Raw genomic sequence first — 23,616 nt, forward strand, 5'->3', positions numbered from 1 at the left:
TTATAAAGGATTTGCTAGAAGACCATACTCCGGGGCGCTATATAAATAACAGAGCAAGCAGAAAATTATTTATGACTGAGAAATTAAAAAAAGTTGGCTCAGACCAAGTCTGATGGAAAATATGATCCAATTGCCCTACTTTAAGCAGAATACAGGGCCCCTTAGACATGGGTGAATTTGAGGAAACCAAGCTGAACAAAACAAAATAGTAACTCAACACCAAAGAGATCAAAAATGGTCTTTTAATGAAATATGAAATTTGACAAGGAAATGAGTAGCAGGCAGGAAAATTCAACCACAACTGTGCACATGTGGAAACTATGTGCCTGATTCACACATGTTTAATGGACCTGAGGTAGGAAAGAATGGATCATAAAGCGAATGACTGAGACTGCTGCAAAACAGTAAGCATCCTAATAGTTAACATCCCTGAGACAAGGTGAGCTGGCAACAACCTGCTACATGTAGTGAATAAAACTTCTTACAGTTCTCCTAGTGAAAAGGCCACAGAAGCACAGTGGGACATCATTGCGTTTCTTTGTGCCAGCTTTCTGTGGTCAGCGCGAGTCATCTGCTCTGTCCCTTGTTTAATCACTTTTAGTATGAGCAGTATATATTTAAACATGTTTGCAGTTTGTTGATTTATTTTAGTTCAATGATATCTGTACTAAACATTGTGTATGTTATATCCAATATCCAAGAAAGACATGGCAAGGAAAGGCAATTGGTGCAACACTGGAAACCGTTCTGAAATAGGTGCAAAGTCCGGAATGTGTGCCACAAAAGGCTTATCTTATATTTACAATATTACTGAGGAACACAAAGTGCTGGAGTAACTCAGCAGTTCAGGCTGCACCTCTGGAGAACATGGATAGGTAATGTTTCGGGTTGAAAAGACACCTATTCATGTTCTCTAGAGATGCTGCCTGACCCGGTGAGTTATGCCAGCACTTTGTGTCTATCAAGGAGCCTGAAGAAGGGTCTCGACCAAAAACGTCACCTGTCCATGTTCTCCAGAGATGCTGCCTGACCTGTTGAGTTACTCTAGCACTTTGTGTCTTTTTGTGTAAACCAGCATCTGCAGTTCCTTATGTCTACAACAATACTGAAGGAGTCCATTTGGATCCAAATGGGAGCAATCTCTTTACTTCACTGAGTCCTATTCCCCCAGGACCATAAATTCTTCTTGAATGTAAAAAAACCTGCAGTTGGTGTTTTTGTGTGATGGAGGAAACATTCTGACCATTTCTCACAGATTAAGGTCAAGAAGCCCAGAAGCCAGTTGCAGATGGAGGTCCAAAATGCTAAAGGCCCAATGTAAATCCACATGACCTGCCCCAAACATAATCCTATACCACCAACATACTGCACCAATAATCAGGTAGTAGAGCCTATGTGATTCATCAACCTCCTTTCTGGTTGTTACACAGCATCCCTAATCTATTTACATAAATGGCTTGCCACAACAGCTACTTGGGCAGGTACATGGATTGAAAAGGTTTAGAGGGATATAGACCAAATCCAGGCAATGGGACTAGCTTAGATGGGACAACTTGGTTGGCATGGGCAAGTTGGGCCAAAGGGCCTGTTGCTGTGCTGTAGCATTCTATGACTCCATAATGGCTCTGTGTTTCCTGATGACTGACACTGCCCAGGGTCTCCTATGGTAAAAGGCAGTGCTGTCCTGGTATCTGGGTAAATCAGCCTCATCATGAAAGTGGCCCATTTGTCGAGTCAAGAGTCAAGAATGCCTGATTGTCACATGTACCAATAATGGAACAATGGATTTCTTACTTTCAGCAGCATAACAGGCCTGTAAACATGGTACTCATAGATACCATAGTAAGTTTAAAAATGGCGCAGCAGTAGAGTTACTGCCTCATGGCGCCAGAGACCCGGGTGCAATCCTGACTATGGGTGCCGTCTGTCCATAGTTTGTACGTTCTTCCCGTGACCTGCATGGGTTTTCTCCGGGAGCTCCAGTTTCCTCCCACACTCCAGAGACCTACAGGTTTGTAGGTTAATTGGCTTGGTAAAATTGTAAAATGTCCCTAGTGCGTGTAGGATAGTGTTTGTGTGCGGGGATCACTGGTTGGCGTGGACTCGGTGGGCTGAAGAGCCTGTTTCCGTGCTGTATCCCTAAACTAAACTAGAAACCCCAATGCAAGTGCAAAAGCCCCGTGGACCATATCTGATTCGTATGGGGCTAAATGGATAGGCAGATTCTCTCAATGAATTCCCTCCAACTGGTGCCAGACACAGCCAGCTGGGATATGGTCAATCTCCCCCTGACATGTGTTCCTCTAAACGTACCTATTCATTACTCACTGACAAGGTGTATATGGTGTCTGGTGCAAACCCATCATTCCCCTTGTCCTCTTATCTGCCACAGCGCCTCCACTTTCAGCATCTCCTCACGGTCCTCCTGCCCCAAGTCCCAAAGCCCTGGTGAGAAGGAAACATGGAGGGGACTCTCTGAGTACCAGAGAATGAACAAAGCTCGCTTAGTTTCATTTAGTACAGTGAAAATCTTTGTTAGTTCAGTTTAGAGATACAACGTGTTACAGGCCCTTTGGCCCACTGAGTCCATGTCGACCAGCGATCCCCACACTAACACAACCCTACACACGCTAGGGCCAATTTACAATTATACCAAGCCACTTAGCCTACAAACCTGTACGTCTTTGGAGTGTGGAAAGGCGTATACCTGAGGCATACAGACAAGTACCAGTAGTCTGGATCGAACCCAGGTCTCTGGCACCGTAAAGCAGCAACTCTGCCACTATGCCGCCCACGTTTATTTGTTGCTTGCTATCCGGTCAGCGGAAAGACTATACATATCTACAATCAAGCCACCTGCAGTGTACAGATACAGGATAAAGTGATAATGTTTAGTGTAAGATAAAGGCTGATTAAAGATGGTCCGAGGGTCTCCAATGAGGTAGATTGTAGCTCAGGACCGCTCTCTATTTGGTGATTTTTTTAGATTTTTTTAGATTTAGAGATACAGCGCGGAAACAGGCCCTTCGGCCCACCGAGTCCGCGCCGCCCAGCGATCCCCGCACATTAACACTATCCTACACACACTAGGGACAATTAAAATTTTTTTATTTTTTTTACATTCACCCTATGGCGAGTCCGAAACTTGCTAGTTGTAGACGAAGTTTATTGCAGCCGCAATACACGAATACAGAGTCAAAACAACAAGTTACAGGACAACCAATATAAACTTACTGTCTTCCTTGAAGACTTCGCCGAACTGGCTAAATCGGGCGCCAAACGCGCACCTGACATCGCTGGCCAATCAGCGATGTCGTTCCCTGGACCAATCCCCACGGTCGCGCTCCCACGTGACCTCGCTGGCCAATCCGAGGGTTCGACGACCTGGACCATTCTCTATGGTCGCTACATGACCCCCCCCAGAACCCGAGGTGCGGAACCTAGCAGGGAGCCGGATTTCACGACCATAACGAGTACGGAGAGGGACAGCCTGAACCACAGGAGCCGGAGGTTCCGGACTTGGTGGAACAGCCGGCATGGGAGGTTCTGGAGGAACTACCGGCACAGGGGGTCCTAGAGGAACTGCCGAAACGGGGGGTCCTACGGGAACTGCCGAAACGGGGGGTCCTGGAGGAACTGTCGGAACGGGGGTTTGTGGACTGGGCGGAACTAACGGAGGTCGGCCTCTTCTAGGGGTTTGACCGACCAGGACTGGTTGATCCGGGTCCAAATGGGCAGGTTTGAGCCGGAACACCGAGACGAGTTCACTCTTGCCGCCCATGTCTAAGGTGAAAGTAGCCGTTCCCTTACGTAAAACCCGGAACGGCCCTTGATAGACTCTCTGCAACGGGGCGCGATGGGCATCTTTACGCAAAAAAACAAACTCACAGTCCTTCAGGGAAGACGGTTCATGTACCATAGGACACCCATGACGTGAAGTTGGTACTGGAGCCAGGGAGCCCACCCGTTCCCGGAGAGATGCTAACGCTGCTGGGACTGTAGGGAGCAGGGCTGAAGGGTCCGGAAATAGATCTCCGGGTACTCGAAGGGTCGAGCCATATACCAGCTCTGCGGACGACGCACCGAGATCTGGCTTAGGAGCAGTCCGGATGCCCAAAAGAACCCAAGGGAGTTGGTCTACCCAGTCCGGGCCTTCAAGCCTTGCACTGAGGGACGCCTTAAGTTGGCGGTGGAACCTTTCTACGAGTCCATTTGCCTGGGGGTGATATGCAGTTGTGGGTTGTAATTTGGACCCGTACAGTTCCGCCAGCGCGGCCCAGAGGGACGAAGTGAACAGTGGCTCTCTGTCAGTTGTAATAACTGCCGGGACCCCGAAACGAGCTACCCAATGAAGGGCCAAAGCCCTAGCACAAGACGCGGACGAAATATCAAACAATGGGAAAGCCTCTGGCCACCGGGTGAACCGATCCACCACCGTGAGGAGGTGGGTGTAGCCCCGGGAGGAAGGCAAAGGCCCGACCAAATCCACGTGGATGTGGAAAAAACGAAAAGCCGGGACTTCGAAATCCTGTACGGGGGGCTGGACGTGGCGCTGGACTTTAGCGGTCTGACAAGGCACGCAGGAACGTGCCCACCCCGCTACCTGTTTCCGCAGGCCATGCCAGACAAACCTCGCTGCCACCAAGGCAGAGGTGGAGCGGATGGACGGGTGCGCCAGCCCATGAATGGCATCGAAAACCCGGCGCTGAAGGGAGGGCGGTACTACCGGCCTGGGGCGAGGAAGAGAAACATCGCACCAGACTTTCGTGCCCTCCGACCCACAAGCTACCTGGGCCAACTTCAATCCCGAAGTGGTGGACTGGTACGTCGAAACGGTATCCGCCAGGAGCTGTGCCTCCGCGAGCTCCTGGGGATCCACCTCGCAGTCCACCGCCGAAATAGGGGGAAAAGCAGGTCTAGACAGGGCGTCAGCAACGGCATTCAGCTTACCCGCGATATGACGGACATCTGTGGTAAATTCGGAGATAGCAGTCAGGTGCCGCTGCTGGCGGGCCGACCATGGGTCAGACAATTTCAAAAAAGCAAATGTTAATGGCTTGTGGTCCGTAAATGCCACAAATGGGCGGCCCTCGAGGAAATACCTGAAATGACGGACAGCTAAATGGAGAGCTAGAAGCTCTCGGTCAAATGCGCTATATTTCAGCTCGGCCGAATTTAGTTGCCGGCTGAAAAACGCTAAAGGCTGCCAACGGCCACCAACCTGCTGCTCCAGAACCCCACCCACCGCCACGTCAGAGGCGTCAACCGTCAGGGCCGTGGGGGCGGAGGGGCTCGGATGGACCAACATGGTGGCGTCTGCCAAGGCTGCCTTAGCTGCCGTAAAAGCCGACTCTGCGGTCGGGGACCACAACAACTCTACCGGATTACCTGCAAGGCATTGGAAAAGCGGGCGCAGGACTCGCGCCGCTGCCGGAACGAATCTATGGTAGAAATTAACCATGCCTACGAACTCCTGCAGCCCTTTTACTGTGGTGGGCCTGGGGAAAGCCCGGATAGCCTCCACCTTCTCTGGCAAAGGGACAGCGCCGGCAGGGGTAATTCTGTGTCCTAGAAAATCGAGAGCAGGCAGGCCGAATAGACATTTGGAGGGTTGAATAATGAGCCCGTGGTCTTGGAGCCGCTGGAACACGGTCCGCAAATGGGCCTGGTGTTCTTGCACTGAGGGGCTGGCTACCAGGATGTCGTCTAAATAAATAAACACAAAGGGTAAACCCCTACCCACGCGGTCCATCAGTCGCTGGAAAGCCTGTGCCGCGTTCTTTAAACCGAAAGGCATACGCAACCATTCAAACAACCCGAACGGAGTAATAGTTGCAGTTTTTTGTATGTCCTCCGGTCGCACCGGAATCTGATGGTATCCTTGCACCAAATCGATTTTGGAAAACACCACCGCTCCTTCCAGTCCAGATGAAAAGTCCTGTAGGTGCGGTATGGGGTAGCGATCAGCCGTGGTGACAGCATTGAGACGCCGATAATCGCCACATGGCCTCCACCCCCCAGATGCCTTGGAGACCATGTGTAACGGCGAGGCCCACGGGCTGTCAGACTGACGAACAATTCCCATTTCCTCCATCTTCCTGAACTCCGCCCGTGCCACCACCAGTTTGTCTGGCGGTAGTCTCCTGGCCCGAGCGAAAACGGGAGGGCCTTCGGTGCGGATGTGATGGACCACACCGTGCTTAGCTGAAGGTGCGTCAAAACGTTGGACGAGCAGCTCTGGGAACTCTGCCAGAATCGCAGCATACGAGTCGGGGGCCGCGACGACGGCCTGGACAGTAGGGCTGGGCGAGGCGGCGATTGCCGGAGCGACGTGCTCGTCTTCAGCAGCGGTTCGGAGGTCGTTACCGCGGACATCAGGAACCAGTGAAAAAGCCCAGAGAAAATCTGCGCCCAGGATCGCTTGTTTGACGTCGGCTATGATGAATGGCCATTCGTACGTGCGGAGGCCTAACACAAGGGACATCTTCCGTGTACCGAAAGTGCGAATTGGGCTGCCATTAACCGCGATGAGGGTGGGACCTGTCTTACCCGATCTGGTTTCGAGGTCGGTCGGCGGCACTATGCTGACGATGGCTCCCGTGTCTACCAAAAATTCTGTGTCCGTGAATCGATCATGGACATAGAGGCGCCGGTTCTGGCCAATCGTAACTGCCCCTATGTACGATCGGCCGAGGCATTTCCCGCGAAGGTACAAGGCAAACGACAGTTGCGGGATTCGTTACCCCATCGTAGGTGATAATAGCACCAGCCGCGCTTGTGCGGATCTTTTTGGCGGGCTTTCGGAGAATTGGCGGGAGACGTGGCGCCATCTTGCCGTCGCTATGGCGTGGTCACCGATGTCGAGACTTTGTTGATTGAATCACTTGCCTTGTTTTTTCCCGCTATGAGCGCGTCCACTTTCGCTGCATATGCTTCGGGGTCCTTAAAAGAACAATCCGTAAGCAGCAGTCGGACATCCTCGGGAAGTTTCTCGCGGAATGCCTGTTCAAACATCGGGCAATCCGTATGCTCACCGGCTAGCACCATCATTTCGGCCATGCGGACGGAAGGCAGTTGGTCTCCAAGCTCCGGTAGGTGCAGAAGTTTTGCCGCACCACCATGCTTATTTAACCCGAAGGTTCGCAGTAATGCCTTCTTCATGGTTACATACTTGTCTTCCGCAGGTGAATTTATGATAAACCGCATCACGCGCTTGGTTGTGTCCGGCGATAGAGCGCTGACGAGGTAGAAGTACTTCGTGGAATCGTCCGACACCTTCTTTATGTGGAATTGGGCCTCGGCGTGGATAAACCAAGCTTGCGGTGCGTACGTCCAAAATAACGGAAGATGAACGTCTGCCGCGCTTGACTCCGGTGTGCCCTGCTCGGTCATCGTCAACGAGGCGTCGGGTTCCTGCTCAGTTGGTGATCGTCCAGATCACGTTCGGGGTCACCAATATGGCGAGTCCGAAACTTGCTAGTTGTAGACGAAGTTTATTGCAGCCGCAATACACGAATACAGAGTCAAAACAACAAGTTACAGGACAACCAATATAAACTTACTGTCTTCCTTGAAGACTTCGCCGAACTGGCTAAATCGGGCGCCAAACGCGCACCTGACATCGCTGGCCAATCAGCGATGTCGTTCCCTGGACCAATCCCCACGGTTGCGCTCCCACGTGACCTCGCTGGCCAATCCGAGGGTTCGACGACCTGGACCATTCTCTATGGTCGCTACAACCCAGTCAATTAACGTGCATACCTGTACGTCTTTGGAGTGTGGGAGGAAACCGAAGATCTCGGAGAAAACCCACGCAGGTCACGGGGAGAACGTACAAACTCCGTACAGATGGCGCCCGTAGTCAGGATCGAACCTGAGTCTCCGGCGCTGCATTCGCTGTAAGGCAGCAACTCTACCGCTGCGCCACCGTGCCACCGTGCCACCCTAGGTTAGGATGGTTCAATTGCTTTATAACAGTTTCAAACTTCTATACACCTTGCCTGATGGGAGAGGGGCGAAGAGAGGGTGTCCGGGATGGGACAGGTCCTTGGTTATGCTGCTGGCCTTGCCGAGGCAACACGTGAGAGTAATAATAACCTCACTCAAACTTCATCTGAAAAGTATCGTTTACAGTGGCGAATAGAATAGAATTTAAATACACAGTTTAAAAAACATGTTTGAAAATAGATTTGCCAAGATTATCAGATATACGGTATAATTTACGAGTTACATAAATGTCCCATTGCCGACTGTTTATAATATAAGCACCACCGCCTAAACAACAGTGGCAAGCAGAGACATGCCGTACACATACCAACTGTTTATCCCGTGTTAATGCATCGAATACATTCGTGTCTAAAATTGTCCTGAGGTTTGATGAAAATGCTGGAGGCACAAGGAACTGCAGATGCTGGACTCTTGAGCAAAAGACAAAGTGCTGGAGGAACTCAACCAGTCAGGCAGCATCTGTGGAGGGAGCAGACAGGTCCCTTTCTTCGGCGTGCTGACTAACTCATTCCCATTTTAGTTTTGCACCACCCAGTACACCATCTCAAAGGCAACTGGTATGTTGCTTTGGGTATTCTCTCTATCCCGACAATATGGTATTGAGCACAGAGGTTGTGGGGTCACGTTGCAGTTACAGTATACAAGATGTTGGTGAGGCCACATTCAGAGTATTGTGTTCAGTTTTGGTCACCATGTTATAGGAAGGATGTTGTCACTGGAAAAGGTGTGGAGAAGATTTACGAGGATGTTGCCAGGAGTCGAGGGCCTGAGCTATAACGAGCAGTTGAGCAGGCTTGGACTTTATTCTTTGGAGCGCAGGAGAACGAGGGGTAATCTCATAGAAGTGTACAAAATCATGAGATCAATAGATCGGGTAAATGCACAGCGTCTTTTGCCCAGAGTAGCGGAATCGAGAACCAGAGCACATAGGTTAAGGTGAGAGGAGAAAGATTAAATAGGAACGCGAGGGGTAACTTTTTTTACACAAAAGATGGTGGTATATGGAGTGAGCTGCCGGAGGAAGTAGTTGAGGCAGGTACTATTGCAATGTTCAAAAAATATTTAGACAGGTACATGGATAGGATAGGTTTAAAAGGATATGTTCCTCTGTATGACTGTATGTTCCACACTGTATGACTGTATGTTCCACGCTGTATGACTGTATGTTCCACACTATGACTGTATGTTCCACGCCGTATGACTGTATGTTCCACGCTGTATGACTGTATGTTCCATGCTGTATGACTATGTTCCACGCTGTATGACTGTATGTTCCACACTGTATGACTGTATGTTCCACGCTGTAAGACTGTATGTTCCACACTGTATGACTGTATGTTCCACACTGTATGACTGCATGTTCCACGCTGTATGACCGTATGTACCACACTGTATGACTGTATGTTCCACGCTGTATGACTGTATGTTCCATGCTGTATAACTGTATGTTCCACACTGTATGACTGTATGTTCCACGCTGTATGACCGTATGTTCCACACTGTATGACTGTATGTTCCACGCTGTATGACTGTATGTTCCATGCTGTATAACTGTATGTTCCACACTGTATGACTGTATGTTCCACGCTGTATGACTGTATGTTCCACGCTGTATGACTGTATGTTCCATGCTGTATGACTATGTTCCACACTGTATGACTGTATGTTCCATGCTGTATAACTGTATGTTCCATGCTGTATGACTGTATGTTCCATGCTGTATGACTATGTTCCACACTGTATGACTGTATGTTCCATGCTGTATGACTGTATGTTCCACGCTGTATAACTATGCTCCACACTGTATGACTGTATGTTCCATGCTGTATGACTGTATGTTCCACACTGTATGACTGCATGTTCCACGCTGTATGACTATGTTCCACACTGTATGACTGTATGTTCCATGCTGTATGACTGTATGTTCCATGCTGTATGACTATGTTCCACACTGTATGACTGTATGTTCCATGCTGTATAACTGTATGTTCCATGCTGTATGACTGTATGTTCCATGCTGTATGACTATGTTCCACACTGTATGACTGTATGTTCCATGCTGCATGACTGTATGTTCCACGCTGTATAACTATGCTCCACACTGTATGACTGTATGTTCCATGCTGTATGACTGTATGTTCCACACTGTATGACTGCATGTTCCACGCTGTATGACTATGTTCCACACTGTATGACTATGTTCCACGCTGTATGACTGTATGTTCCATGCTGTATGACTATGTTCCACACTGTATGACTGTATGTTCCATGCTGTATGACTGTATGTTCCACACTGTATGACTGTGTTCCACGCTGTATGACTGTATGAATCCATGACATTAAAAGGGAAGATTGATCCAATGTTTCTTCCTAAGAACGCAGCATTCAATATTTGAGAAACAACTTAAAGTGTGTTCCTGCCTCAACTTGTATAAAGCAGCTGAAGCAATCCATGCAGGCTGCTAACTAGAAGTTACATGGTTCAATTTGCTTGGTTATGCCTGACATATTCTTGTTGAGTATTTCTATTTCTCCAGCAGAAATCCCAGCGAGTCCACAGCTATGATACCAATTTAAATATTAACACTTTCCCAGCAGTCACTGAAAGCATCAACTGAAGGAAACTGTGTTCTTGAAGGGAAACTCCAATTCATTCTTTGTCAAGAGATATCATTCCAAATGATAAATTATCAATTTTGTTTCCATGGATATGGAAGAGCAAAATAATCAGATCAGATGTAGATTAATCTGCATCGCACCTTTAGAAAGGAGATGAGGAGGAATTTCTTTAGTAAGGGGATGATGAATGTGTAAAATTCATTGCCACAGATGTCCATGGAGGCCGTCATTGGGTATTTTTAAGGCGGAGATTGACAGATTCTTGATTAACAAGGGTGTCAAGGGTTATGGAGAGAAGGCAAGAGATTGGGATTGAGAGGAAAGGATAGATCAACCATGATTGAATGGCAGAGTAGACTCAATGGGCCGAATGGCCTACTTCTGCTCCTATGACTTATGAACAATGCACTAATTTGGTAACATAGCTATCAGATTGAAAGACCACTTCTCTGCTCTAATTTTAGAGTCATAGGGTGATGGAGTCATAAAGCACAGAAACAGGCCCTTCGACATTTGTCAATGCCCATCAACATGTCTGTCTGAGCTAGCCACATTTGCTTGTGTTTGCACCATGTCCCTCTAAACCTTTCCTATCCATGTACCTGTCCAAATGTCTTTTAAACATTGAAATTGTTCTTGCTTCTATATCTTCGTCTGGCAGCTTGTTCCATCTACCCACCATCCTCGGTGTGAAAAAGATGCCCCTCAGGTCTCTTCTAAATCTTTCTTCATGTACCCTAGGTTTTAGACCACTACCCTGGGGGAAAGACCATGATTGTTCATCTTGTATTCACCCTTTATGATTTTATATAGCTCGATGAGGCCACCATGGCCCCATAGCAGAAGCGTCCACGTCGCGGGGCTGGAAACTGGAAGTGTCCTGAGCTAATTCTGCTACCACCATCATCTATTGCAACAAGTGATGGCTCCCACTGATTGTCGCCGGAAGCTTGTGCCCTTTTCAGGACGGACAATGACAGCGATGTCAACATTTGAAACATGGATGATGGACATGAAAGAAGAAGAAGGCCACCATCAGCCTAAAGAAGACGAATGTCCTGGGACAGGATAAAGAGGCACTGCCTGTCATCACCATCAACGACTACGAACTTGATGCTGTCCATCACTTCACGTACCTCGGCTCCACCATCACCGTCAACCTCTCCTTGGACATAGAGATTGACAAGAGGATTGGGAAGGCAGCGACAACTCTCGCTCGCCTCACAACTCGAGTGTGGACCAATCCAAAGCTGACAGTGAAGACAAAGATAGCAGTCTACAACGCCTATGTCAACAGCCCGCTGCTGTACGGCAGTGAGACATGGACTACATATGCCAGACTGGAGAGAAGACTCAACACCTTCCACCTTAGAAGCATCCGCTGTATCCTGGGTATATCGTGGCAAGACAGAGTGTCCAATGCCAAGATTCTGTCTCACGCTGGCCTTCCGAGTATGTACACTCTACTCAGGCAGCGCATGGAGGATGGCCGTCGCATGGAGGATGGCCGTATTCCAAAAGACATCCTCTATGGAGAGCTGACATCTGGGAGGAGAACCATCTGCCACCCCCAGCTACGTTACAAGGATGTCTGCAAGAGAGATTTGAAGGTGTTCGACATCGATGTGGAGTCCTGGGAGAGCCTTGCAGCTGACCATACAAGGTGGAGAGGTACCCTGAACCAACATCTCAAAACGGGGGAAGAGAAACTGATGAACGCAGCGCAGAAAAGCGGGCACGCAGAAAGGACCGCAGCAACTTCAACAGACCAGAGTTCACATACAAATGTGACCTTTGCGACAGAGACTGTCACTCCCGCATTGGTCTATTCAGCCACAAGCGACGCTGCTTTAGTCGAGGTGTGGAGCAAGCAGCCAACTAGGATGCATCACACGTGGTCAGCTATGACCGAGGGGGCCTAAGAAAAATGAGGCCACCCTTCAGTCTCCTACACTCCAGGGCTAGTCCACCAAGCCTCTCCCATAAACCCAAGCATTCCAGACCTGATAGCATCCCCATGAACAACACAAAAAGCTGGAGTAACTCAGTGGGTCAGGCAGCATCTCTGGAGAAAAGACAGGTGACATTTTAGGTCGAAACCTTTCTTCAGACAAGCATTCCTTTATACAGCATCCTCATGAATCTTTCCTGTACCCTTTTCAACTTAATGACATCCTTCCTATAACTGGGTGACCAGAACTGCACACCATACTCCAAGTGTGGTCTCACCAGTCAGGTATGCAATAGAAACATGACATCCCAACTCCTGGACTCCAATGCTCTGGCTGATGAAGGCAAGCATGCTAAATGCCCTCTTCTGCACCCTGTCTGCACGTGTTGCAATATTCAGGCATTCATTGAGCCGTACCCCTGGATCTAGCACTTACAGGGAAATGGGTATCAATACCCCGAGGTCTCTCACTTTCACTTTGATACAGTTCATTAACATTTTACTGGCATTGTTAATGCTATTGTATTCCCAACGTCCCATCACTGCACAGGCTTCATGTTCCCACTTCTTTCAATTGGAAAATCAGTGTAAATTTAGTGCCTGCTATGAAACTGCTGGAGTGCTGGCACATTGTTTCTGTGGTATTTTAAGGTGCCCGTTGTTTTAATGGTCTTCATTCATAAATGCTTCAACTATACAATATTACATTTCATGTATTCATCCAGAATGCCACTATTTCATGTGCCTAGCCCATGATGAGTAAAAAATTCAGAAACTGCCACAGATATTTGCAACTCCTTTTGTCAAACTAATTCCTATATGCCTGAAGAAGGGTCTCGACCTGAAACATCACCCATTCTTTCTCTCCAGAGATGCTATCTGTCCCGTTGAATTACTCCAGCTTTTTGTGTCAATCTACAGTTTAAACCAGCATCTGCAATTCCTTCCTACATATTTCCTATGAGTACTTTTTGGTAATATTCCTATTCGTTGTCATTTTGCAGTTCAATACTTTTTGAAAGCCATTGGCTAATAACAATTTTGTGCTTCAGTCACATGCAAGAGGGCGTGACTTTAAGGTTAGAGGGGTCAGGTTTAAAGGAGATGTGTGGGGCAAGGTTTTTTATGATCAAGATGAATTGTGGGTTTTCAGAGCACTGAAAGGAAGAGGACAGGTAGACTATAGCAAAATCAAAACCATACTCACGCTAGAAATCTTAATTAAAATAGGAAATGCTCAAAATATTCAGCATATTCAGACGTTAGACTTTAGAGATACAGTGTGGAAACAGGCCCTTCGGCCCAAGGAGTCGACCCCCACCAGTGATCCACCCGTACACTGGCACGACCCTACACACTAGAGACAATTTACAATTTTCACTGAAGCCAATTAACCTACGAACCTGCATGTCTTTGGGAGTATTGAGCCTAAATATATTTGCTTGTCTGTTTGTGTTAGTTGTGTTGAATTCATATCGTCCCTTTGGAGTGTGGGAGGAAACCGGAGCACCTGGAGAAAACCCACGCAGGTCACGGGGAGAACGTGCAAACCCTGTATAGACAGCTGCCATTATCAGGATTAAACCCGGGTCTCTGGTGCTGTAAGGCAGTGACTCGACCACTGTGCCACTCCAATGTGGAGAGAGAAATCGTTATTGAGCCTCAACATATTAAACCATGGCAACTCACTATAGAATCACCAGCAAGATCATGTAGGAAAATAACTGCAGATGCTGGTACAAATCGAAGGTATCACAAAATGCTGAAGTAACTCAGTAGGTCAGGCAGCATCTCAGGAGAGAAGGAATGGGTGACGTTTCGGGTCGAGACCCTTCTTCAGACTGATCTGAACTTCAGTCTGAAGAAGGGTCTCGACCCGAAACGTCACCCATTCCTTCTCTCCTGAGATGCTGCCTGACCTGCTGAGTTACTCCAGCATTTTGTGATACTAGCAAGGTCATTCTTGTTGCTCAGTTCAGCTGTGACTTCCAAACCAGTATCGTGTTACACTGAAGTCAGAAACAGGCTACAGTGAAAACTGAACCACTTCATCTTTAATGCCTTGATGCCCAAACACGTCATTAACCCAGCAGCACGAACAGCCTCTTCATTTTCCCACTTCCTTTTAAAGCTTCTCTAATTGCCTGCTACAGAACTTTACTCCACACGATTTAAGGAGCAATTAGTATGTTTATAGACTTTAATAACAGCTATATTTACAAATTCCAACTTGCAATTTTTCATATTCCTGTGTAAAAATTGTATAGGATTTAGCTTTATCCGCTTATCACATGTACTGTTTTTTTATCTCTGACTTTAGTTTTATAGTTTTAGTAATATAGCGCAAAAACAGGCTTTTCGGCCCACCGAGTCTGCGCCAACCAGCGATCCCCGCCCACTAACACTACCCGACACTCTAGGGACAATTTACAATTTTTACTGAAGCCAATTAGGCTACAAACCTGTACGTCTTTGGAGTGTGGAGGAAACCGGAGCTCCCGGAAAAAACCAACGCAGGTCACAGGGAGAACTTACAAACTCCGTACAGATAGCACCCATAATCAGGATCGAACCCGGGTCTCTGGCACTGTAAGTTAGCAACTCTACCGCTGCGCCATCGTGCAGCCCGACCATCAGTTGTTCCACGCATTGGCCTGTCTAACCTCCCCCCCCCCCCCCCCACCTTGCCTATGTCGACCTGCCACACTTTGTCCTGCCTCTCCCCTCTTCCAGCTTTCCTCTTACCCCCCCACAATCAGTCTGAACAAGGAGCTCAACCCGAAACATCGCCTATCCATGTTCTCCAGAGATGCTGCCTGACCCGCTGAGTTACTCCAGTACTTTGCGTCCTTTTGTGTATTAACCAGCATCTGCAGTTCTTTGCTACTCACATATATGTTTGTCTGTTAGTGGTTAGCTTTGCAGAAATCATGTTGTTCCTTTTTCCTCTATTTCTCTATTAAGACATTTATCAGAAACAATAGCCCAAATGCTGCCAAATCTGACCACTTTTCCAACATTGAAGTTGACTCCATTTCCTGACCTTATCCCCAACTCTTACCATTATTCCTAACTTCCAGTGTATGTGTTGCCAAGTGCAGCTTCTTTTCGTGAAGGGTGCCGCTTGCATTCTGATACTCTGTGGTGATTGGAATTAGGTTCATCTGATGACGAGCTGGTAAAGTTGGAGATCCAGATTAGTACGTTGTTACATTCAGCTGAGTGCAATGAAATTCCTTGTTCACATGAAGCTCACAGGGTAAGCAGCATGTATACAGTAATGACCGATGCAACAATAAATACAACCTCACATCAAAAACAGCAGGATGTTGCAAGATTGTGGTGCAATTCAAAGCAGTGCAAACAAAAATGAAGTTTGCTCCAGAAAACGGAATAACCAAATTAGATAGAGTTCAGAGTAAGATTAAAAGCGTGGAGAATATTCACCAGGGATTTGAGTGAATTATGTACACTAGTGTTTTTCCTTGGTTCCAGAACCTTTCTGGATTATCCGTTTTGCCCGATCAATGGAGATCACGGCCTCTGAGCAGAGTCCAACGGTACCGGCATTGTCTGCTTAGACAGTCGAGGCTCCGGGACATCAGCCACAAAGTTCCAAAGCCCCGGCCGCGACCAGCAAACGACCCGCTGATCGACCGTGGAAGTCCCAATGAGGTCGAGATCAATTGCCTCACCCGGCCTAGGCGCCTTATTTTCGGGGGAACTTCCAGGGGGGAGGTGGGGTGGGGCGGTTATGGGTTTCAAGTGCTCTCTCATAATTTGGTCTGGATTAAAGGAGGTGCCGGACCACCAGTTGCTGGAAAATCAGTGGTGGACCTAGAGTCATAGAGTCGTAGAATGATACAGTGTGGAAACAAGCCTTTCCGCCCAACTTGCCCACACCGGCCAACATGTCCTAGCTACACTTGTCCCACCTGCCTGCACTTGGACCATATCCCTCCAAACCTGTCCTATCCATGCACCTGTCTAACTGTTTCTTAAACGTTGGGATAGTCCCAGCCTCAATGACCTCATCTGGCTATTTGTTCCATACACCCACCACCCTTTGAGTGAAAATGTTATCCCTCAGATTCCTATTAAATGTTTTCCCCCTCACCTTAAACCTATGTCCTCTGGTCCTCAATTCACCTACTCTGGGCAAGAGACTCTGTGCATCTACCCGACCTATTCCTCTCATGATTTTGTACACCTCAATAAGATCACCTCTCATCCTCCTGCGCACCAAGGAATGGAGTCCCAGCCTACTCAACCTCTCCCTATAGCTCAGACCCTCTAGCCCTGGCCTTGTCCTTCTAGTCCTTGTAAATCTTCTCTGTACCCTTTCCATCTTGACAACATCTTTCCTATAACACGGCGCCCAGAACTGGACACAATACTCTAAATGTGGCCTTACCAACTGTATAAGCATCAACTTGGAAACGTATCGAGTCTGGAGAAAGGTTATTTTTGATATTGAGCTATGAAGACAAACATGCATCTCATACTGTACTCAACATAAGATCATAAAAAGGCAGAGGAGCAGAATTAGGCTATTAAGCCTATTGAGTCTGGTCCACCATTCGATAATAGCCAAACTATTCTTCTCTCTCAACACCATTCTCCGGCATTCTCCCCATAACCTTTAACATGCCAGGTTTTAAATCAAAGAAGAGCGATGAATGATTGTTGGGTTCCTCTCCAAACATCCACACTACTCATTGAATTACACAATTAAAATCTGCTCCATATTTTTTCTCAAAGCCAGCTTTTCTTCCATTGCTCTGTACTGTAATGTTAGCGTATCAAGATTCCAAAATCCTGAAGCTGTATTTCGATGTCATCTTCTGTCCATTTTTTACTTGTATTTTCTCTCCAAGTGCAACCACGTCTACTCACAAATATTTTGGCCATTGTCACTGTCAGCATTTGCAAAGGATGAATACCAGAACGATTGACTATACAACCTATAAAATTAATATTTGAAATCTACGCCAGCAATCTTTGCATTAAAACAGGAGTCAAAATTTAAGATTGTTAATGCTAAGAAATGATGTCACTTCTCCCCTTTTACCACTAAGAGGTCATGTTTAATTAATAATCTTGAAGTCCACTAGCTTTCTGTTGCACAGCTGAACAGACTGTTTTTTTATCAGTAAAGTGCTGGTCAGAAATTTGATAAGTTCTAGGAGCAGAATTAGGCCATTCGGCTTATCAAGTCTACTCCACCATTCAATCATGGTGAATCTAACCCCGATCAGAGGTTAATCTATCTTTCCCTCTCAACCCCATTCTCCTGCCTTCTCCCCATAACCCCTGCCACCTACACTAATCAAGAATCTGTCAATCTCTGCCTAAAAAATACCCATTGACTTGGCCTCCACAGCCTTCAGTGGCTATGAATTCCACAGATTCCCCTCCCTCTGACGAAAGAAATTCCTCCTCCTTTCTAAAGCTACGTACTTTTATTCTGAGGTTATGGCCTCTGGCCCTAGACTCTCCCACTAACGGAAACATCCTCACCATATTCACTCAACCCAGGCTGTAATTGACTTATTACACCTCATGTTTTGACAGTTTATTTTATTTTAGAGATACAGCTTGGAATCAGGCCCTTTGGCTTACTGTGTCCACGCTGACCATCGATCATCCATTGACAACTAGTTCTGCACACTCCCTACACTCTAGGGGCAATTTGACAGAGGTTAATTAACCTGCAAACCCTCACGTCTTTTATGGTATGTGGGAGGAAACCGGAGCACCCGGAGGAAACACACACGCAGTCACAAGGAGAACGTACAGACTCCAGAGAGACAACACCCGACGTCAGGATCGAACCCGGGTTTTCGACACTGTGAGGCAGTGGCTCTACCAGCAGCGCCAGTGTGCCACCGTTATAAACTTATATAACTATGTTTTTGAAGCTGGTGAATTATTTTAGTTTCTATTCAAAGTATTCTGTGCTACTACTAGTACTCTTAAAATTACAACGTTATTTCTGGGTGTGATATTTAAAATTCCTTTATCTTTCTGTAAGGTTTTCTTTCAGCTGCAGTTCCACACAACACTGGCAGAATGAAAAGGCACCTTGTTGTTAGCCCTCGACCCATGGCTCGATAACAACCCAGGAGGAAAAAGACACATAGTGCCGGAGTAACTCAGCGGGTCAGCCAGCATCTCTGGAGAACATGGATGGGGGTCTTTTCAGGGCAGTCCCTTCTCCAGGCTGAATGTAGTGGAGGGGAGGGTGGAGAAAACTGAAAGAGAGGAGAATCTGTACAAAGCCTGGTGTGTGACAGGTGGATACAGGTGAAGGAGGGTAGAATTAGACAGATGGTTGGACAACAGCCAGAGATGAAAAGATAAAACGTGTGAAACCAGAGGAAGGAAAATGGTTGGAAGGGGACAGGGAGGGGAGAAATGGGTGCAAGTCTAGGTGGGGCACAGGGAAGGTGGGGATGGGAGGGGGGGGGGGGGGACAGAGAAAAAACAAACAAAAGAGACGTAGTTTATTGGTTAGTTACCTAAAATTGGAGAATTCAATGTTCAGTGCCAAATTTTTCCAGCACTTTGTGTCTTTTTTAAAAAGTCTTTGTTTGACTTGGTTCGTTATCTTTGTTGGGGCTATATTGGTAGAATTCAACTTTTTTGTCATAGAGTTATAGAGTCATACAGCGTGGAAACGGGCCTTTCAGCCCAACTTGTCCACACGAACCAACATGTCCCATCTACACTAGTCCCACCGGTCTGCATTTGACCCATATCCCTCCAAACCTGTCCTATCCATGTACCTGTCTAAATGTTTCTTAAACATTATGATAGTCCCTGCCTCAACTACCTCCTCTGGCAGCTCGTTCCATACATCCACCACACTTTGCGTGAAAAAGTTATCCCTCAGATTCCGAGTACATCTTTCCCACCTCACCTTAAACCTATGCCTTCTGGTTCTTGATTGCATTGTTTTGAAGAAAAAAAAGCTCTGAATTATGCTTGACCTAGAAGTGTTCCCGCAAAGCAAACATGTTTTGACACTGATATGGAAATGTTATTGCCAGTCTCAAGGATAAGCTAGGCTGTGAAAAGCTATGATCCGTGATTCTAGTCAGACTCACGATCCTGATCTTGTGTCCTTCAACCAAAGACTGAAACAATTGGGAGAAATATAAATATTGTGACTCTGTGCAATAATTATGGCCTTTTCTCTGTCGCAAGAGCAGGCTGTAGCCTAAAGTATATGGATAAAACTCATTCAGAGAAACAACTTACCGTGAGAAACATTTCATAAAAGTATTACCCATTGAAAACTAAAATTCCTCTTGATTTTATTTTATTTTATTAAGTTGGGGAAATAGTTAAATTTTTGCTAAGAGTGGTATTGATTGGAGCTACAGTGGGAACCACTCTATCCCTTAGTGCACCAGCTTATGAAGAGGAAAGTTGTGCAGAACATACAGTATTGCTACCTCATAGCCTGTGTGCGTCGAGCCAACCAGAGCTGATCTGGAATCATCAGCTTCTGAGGACGGAGAGAAGTGTGCCTTGCCAAAACCTCAATGTGTTTTCAGTTCCTTACTTATGTTCCTAACTGGAGTTAAACACGGATGTAGAAAGAGGCACTGAGCACTCTCAATTTCGAATAGATTTACATTTCAAGCAGGAATATCATCAAAAGAACAACAGGGTGAATAAACTGTGTTTGCACAGTACTTTGCATACAATTGAATGAAAAAGAAGAACCAGGAATGTTTAGTTTAGTTTTGAGATGGAATAAAGCCCTAGCCTGCCCACCTCAAGTCCTGGCAACTTCCTCGTAAATCTTCTCTGCACTCTTTTCAGCTTAATGATATTTTTCCTAGAGCAGGGTGACCAAAACTGAACACAATTCCCCAAATACATCCTCACCAATGTCTTGTGCAACTGTTACATACCGTCCCAACTTCTGTTCTCAATACCCTAACTAATGAAGGCCAATGTGCCAGAAGTCTTCTTTATCACCTTATCTACCTGCAATGCCACTTTCAGGAAACTAAGTACCTGTACTCATCCATTCCTCTACTCGAAAACACTCCACAGTGGCCTACCAGTTTTTAGGAGATACAAGGAAGTGCAGATGCAGGTTTACAAGAAAGGCACAAAGTGCTGGAGTAATTCAGCAGGTTAAACAGCATCTCTGGAGCACATGGACAGGTGACATTATAGGTCAGGACCCTTTTTCAGACTGTTTGTGGTGGTGGGTGGGGGGAGGGATGAGAAAGCTGGGAGAGAGGTGCGGGCAGGGACAAAGTCTGGCAAGTGATAGGTGGATACAGGTGAAAGGAGTTTATGACAGGTAGATGGTTGGAAAAAGGCCAATGATGAAAAGACAAAAATGTATGAGATAAGGATAGAAGAGGTACAAAATGTGAAACCAGAGGAAGGAATATAAATGTACGGGGAGGGAGATGGGGAGAATTAGGTACAAGTCCAGGTAGGGCACAGGGATGTGAGGGGGAAAGGAGTGGAAAAAATGGGTTGTTTGTTGGTTAGTTATCTAAAATTAGAGAATTCAATGTTCGTACTGTTGCACAGTTTTTGTTTATTTTTTTTTAAAATTCTGAATAAAGTTTATATTTGAAATTTTAAATGTAATTTGAGGCCCTCTTGCTTCTGGAAGAGGATCAGGAATAAACCCGGTCTCAAGGTTTCCTATTGAAGCCTCACCGGGATTTGAGATAAAGTCCGGAAGTTTCCAAAGGGCCGCATGGCAGAAGCTCTCGAGGAGCCGCGGCCTTACCCCGGCAGCGGTCCCGGCTCTCCTGCCATGGAGTCGCCTGGAGTGGGATCCTTGTCCGAGGCTGGTCCTCTGCTCGACCCCGAAGGCCAGGAACCGGAGGGGGGGGGGGGGGGGGGGCAGAAGGAGTCGGCGATGGGGCCCGACGTTGGGCAAAGGGCCGGGGTCTTGTCTACCACATCCTCGGTCGGTTGTGGGAGGCGCCCTGGGTCATTGAGGGTGAAGGTGGCCGGGCGAGGCGAGGGACGCCATTTCGCGGAACAATCCGGATGGAGGTGACAGCCTATGGGACTTTGAAAATGGCGCCAAAACCTGATGACTCTTGGACAGTGGGCTGTTTCTATGCATTCTGTACTTAATCGGGGATTGTACTTATGTATGGCAATAATCTTACTGATCTGCATGCAAACAAAAGAATTTCACTGTCGATTGGTACACGTGAAAATAAAGAACCATTGAACCATTGAAGTGCTGTGGCGACCTCTGGTGGAGTGTGGATGCATTGAAATAATTTGGATCAATGTCGTCAAGGATGGTTCATAACTGTGAATCTATCAGAGGGGTTAGCGGGTACCTGACTCTCTTTTCTGCTCACATTCTCCTCTCGATCAGGCAACACTGTGGAAGTGGAGGTACAAAGAACTGCAGATGCTGGAACCTTGAGCAAAGTACAAAGTGCTGGAGGATTTCAGCAGGCCAGGCAGCATCTGTGGGGGGAATTGCCAGACAACATTCCAGGATTACAAAAGTTATGAAAAAAATAGTGAGCTGTTTTAGAAACGAAGATGCTAAGTGCTGGAGTAATTCAGCAGGTCAGGCAGCATCAAGAGTACAGTCCCTTGTTACTGCATGCGATATTTTTTAGTTTAGTTTAGAGACTTCCTCACTCCCCTTTCTCCCCTCTCCCATCAGGCAGGAGGTACAGAAGTGTGAAAACTCACACCACCAGATTTCGAGACAATTTCTTCCCAGCTTTTATCAGTCAACTGAACCATCCTTTCATCAACTAGAGAGCGATCCTGACCTCCCATCTCGCACATTGGAGACCCTTGGACTATCTTTAAGCGGACCTTACTTGACTTTATCTTGCACTAAATGTTATTCCCTTCATCCAGTATATGTAAACTGTTTCAAAGTGGACATACCTCGAAGAGAAATCGCAGTGGAGCAACCAGTAGTATAAGAAAATAACTGCAGATGCTGGTACAAATCGATTTATTCACAAAATGCTGGAGTAACTCAGCAGGTCAGGCAGCATCTCGGGAGAGAAGGAATGGGTGACGTTTCGGGTCGAGACCCCTCTTCAGACTGATGTCGGGGGTGTAAACTGTTGATAGCTTGATTGTAATGATGTATTGTCTTTCCGCTGACTGGATAGCAGGCAATAAAAAATCTTTTCACTGTACTCGTGACAGTAAACTAAACTATTTACATGTTCTCCCTGTGACCGTGTGTTTTTTTCTCGGTACTCTGGTTTCTTCTCGCACTCCAAAATGTACAGGTTTGTAGGTTAATTGGCTTTGGTAAGTTGTAAAATTGTCCCTCGTGTTTGTAGGTTAGTGTACGTTCGCTGGTCTGCACGAATTCGGTGGACTGGAGGACCTATTTTTACGCTGGATCTGTAAAATCTAAAACTAACCTAAACTAAACTGTTCGCACGTTCTCCCTGACCATAAGGGATTTCTCCAGATGTTCCAGTTTCATCCCACACTCCAAAAATGCACAGGTTTGTAGGTTAATTGGCTTCAGTATGTTATAAAATTGTCCCCAGTGTGTAGGTTAGTGCACGGGGTGAGCGCTGGTCTGTGTGGACTCGGTGGGCTGATGGGCCTGTTTCAGGCAGGTGGGGATATGGGCCAAATTCAGGCAGGTGGGACTAGTGTAGATAGGGCATGTTGGTCGGCATGGGAATCTCCAAAATCTAAAAAACCTCTAAACTAAGCTTATCTAAATTAAACTAAGCTAAGCTAAGCTTAGCTAAACTAAACTAAACTAAACTAAACTGCAGGGTCCCAGAGATAGTCATTAACCTCTTGCAGCTGTGGAAAGATGCAGCAGATTGTACTCCTACCTGTTTCCTGTCTTGTGCAAATAGTGCAAAAGGCAGAGTGAGCAACTCCCCTCCCACACTTCACTAGAACCCAATTTGTGTTTTAAAGGGGACAGCACCAGTTCTTGGTTCCCTCACCACCCAAATATCTGACTTGCACCCTTGTTTGGCAACAGTGAGGAGAGAGGTGGGGGGTCTGATCCAGGCCCAGGCAAACCTACC

Source organism: Rhinoraja longicauda, chromosome 8 (genome assembly GCF_053455715.1).
Source record: "Rhinoraja longicauda isolate Sanriku21f chromosome 8, sRhiLon1.1, whole genome shotgun sequence".
NCBI classification, from domain to species: Eukaryota; Metazoa; Chordata; class Chondrichthyes; order Rajiformes; family Arhynchobatidae; genus Rhinoraja; species Rhinoraja longicauda.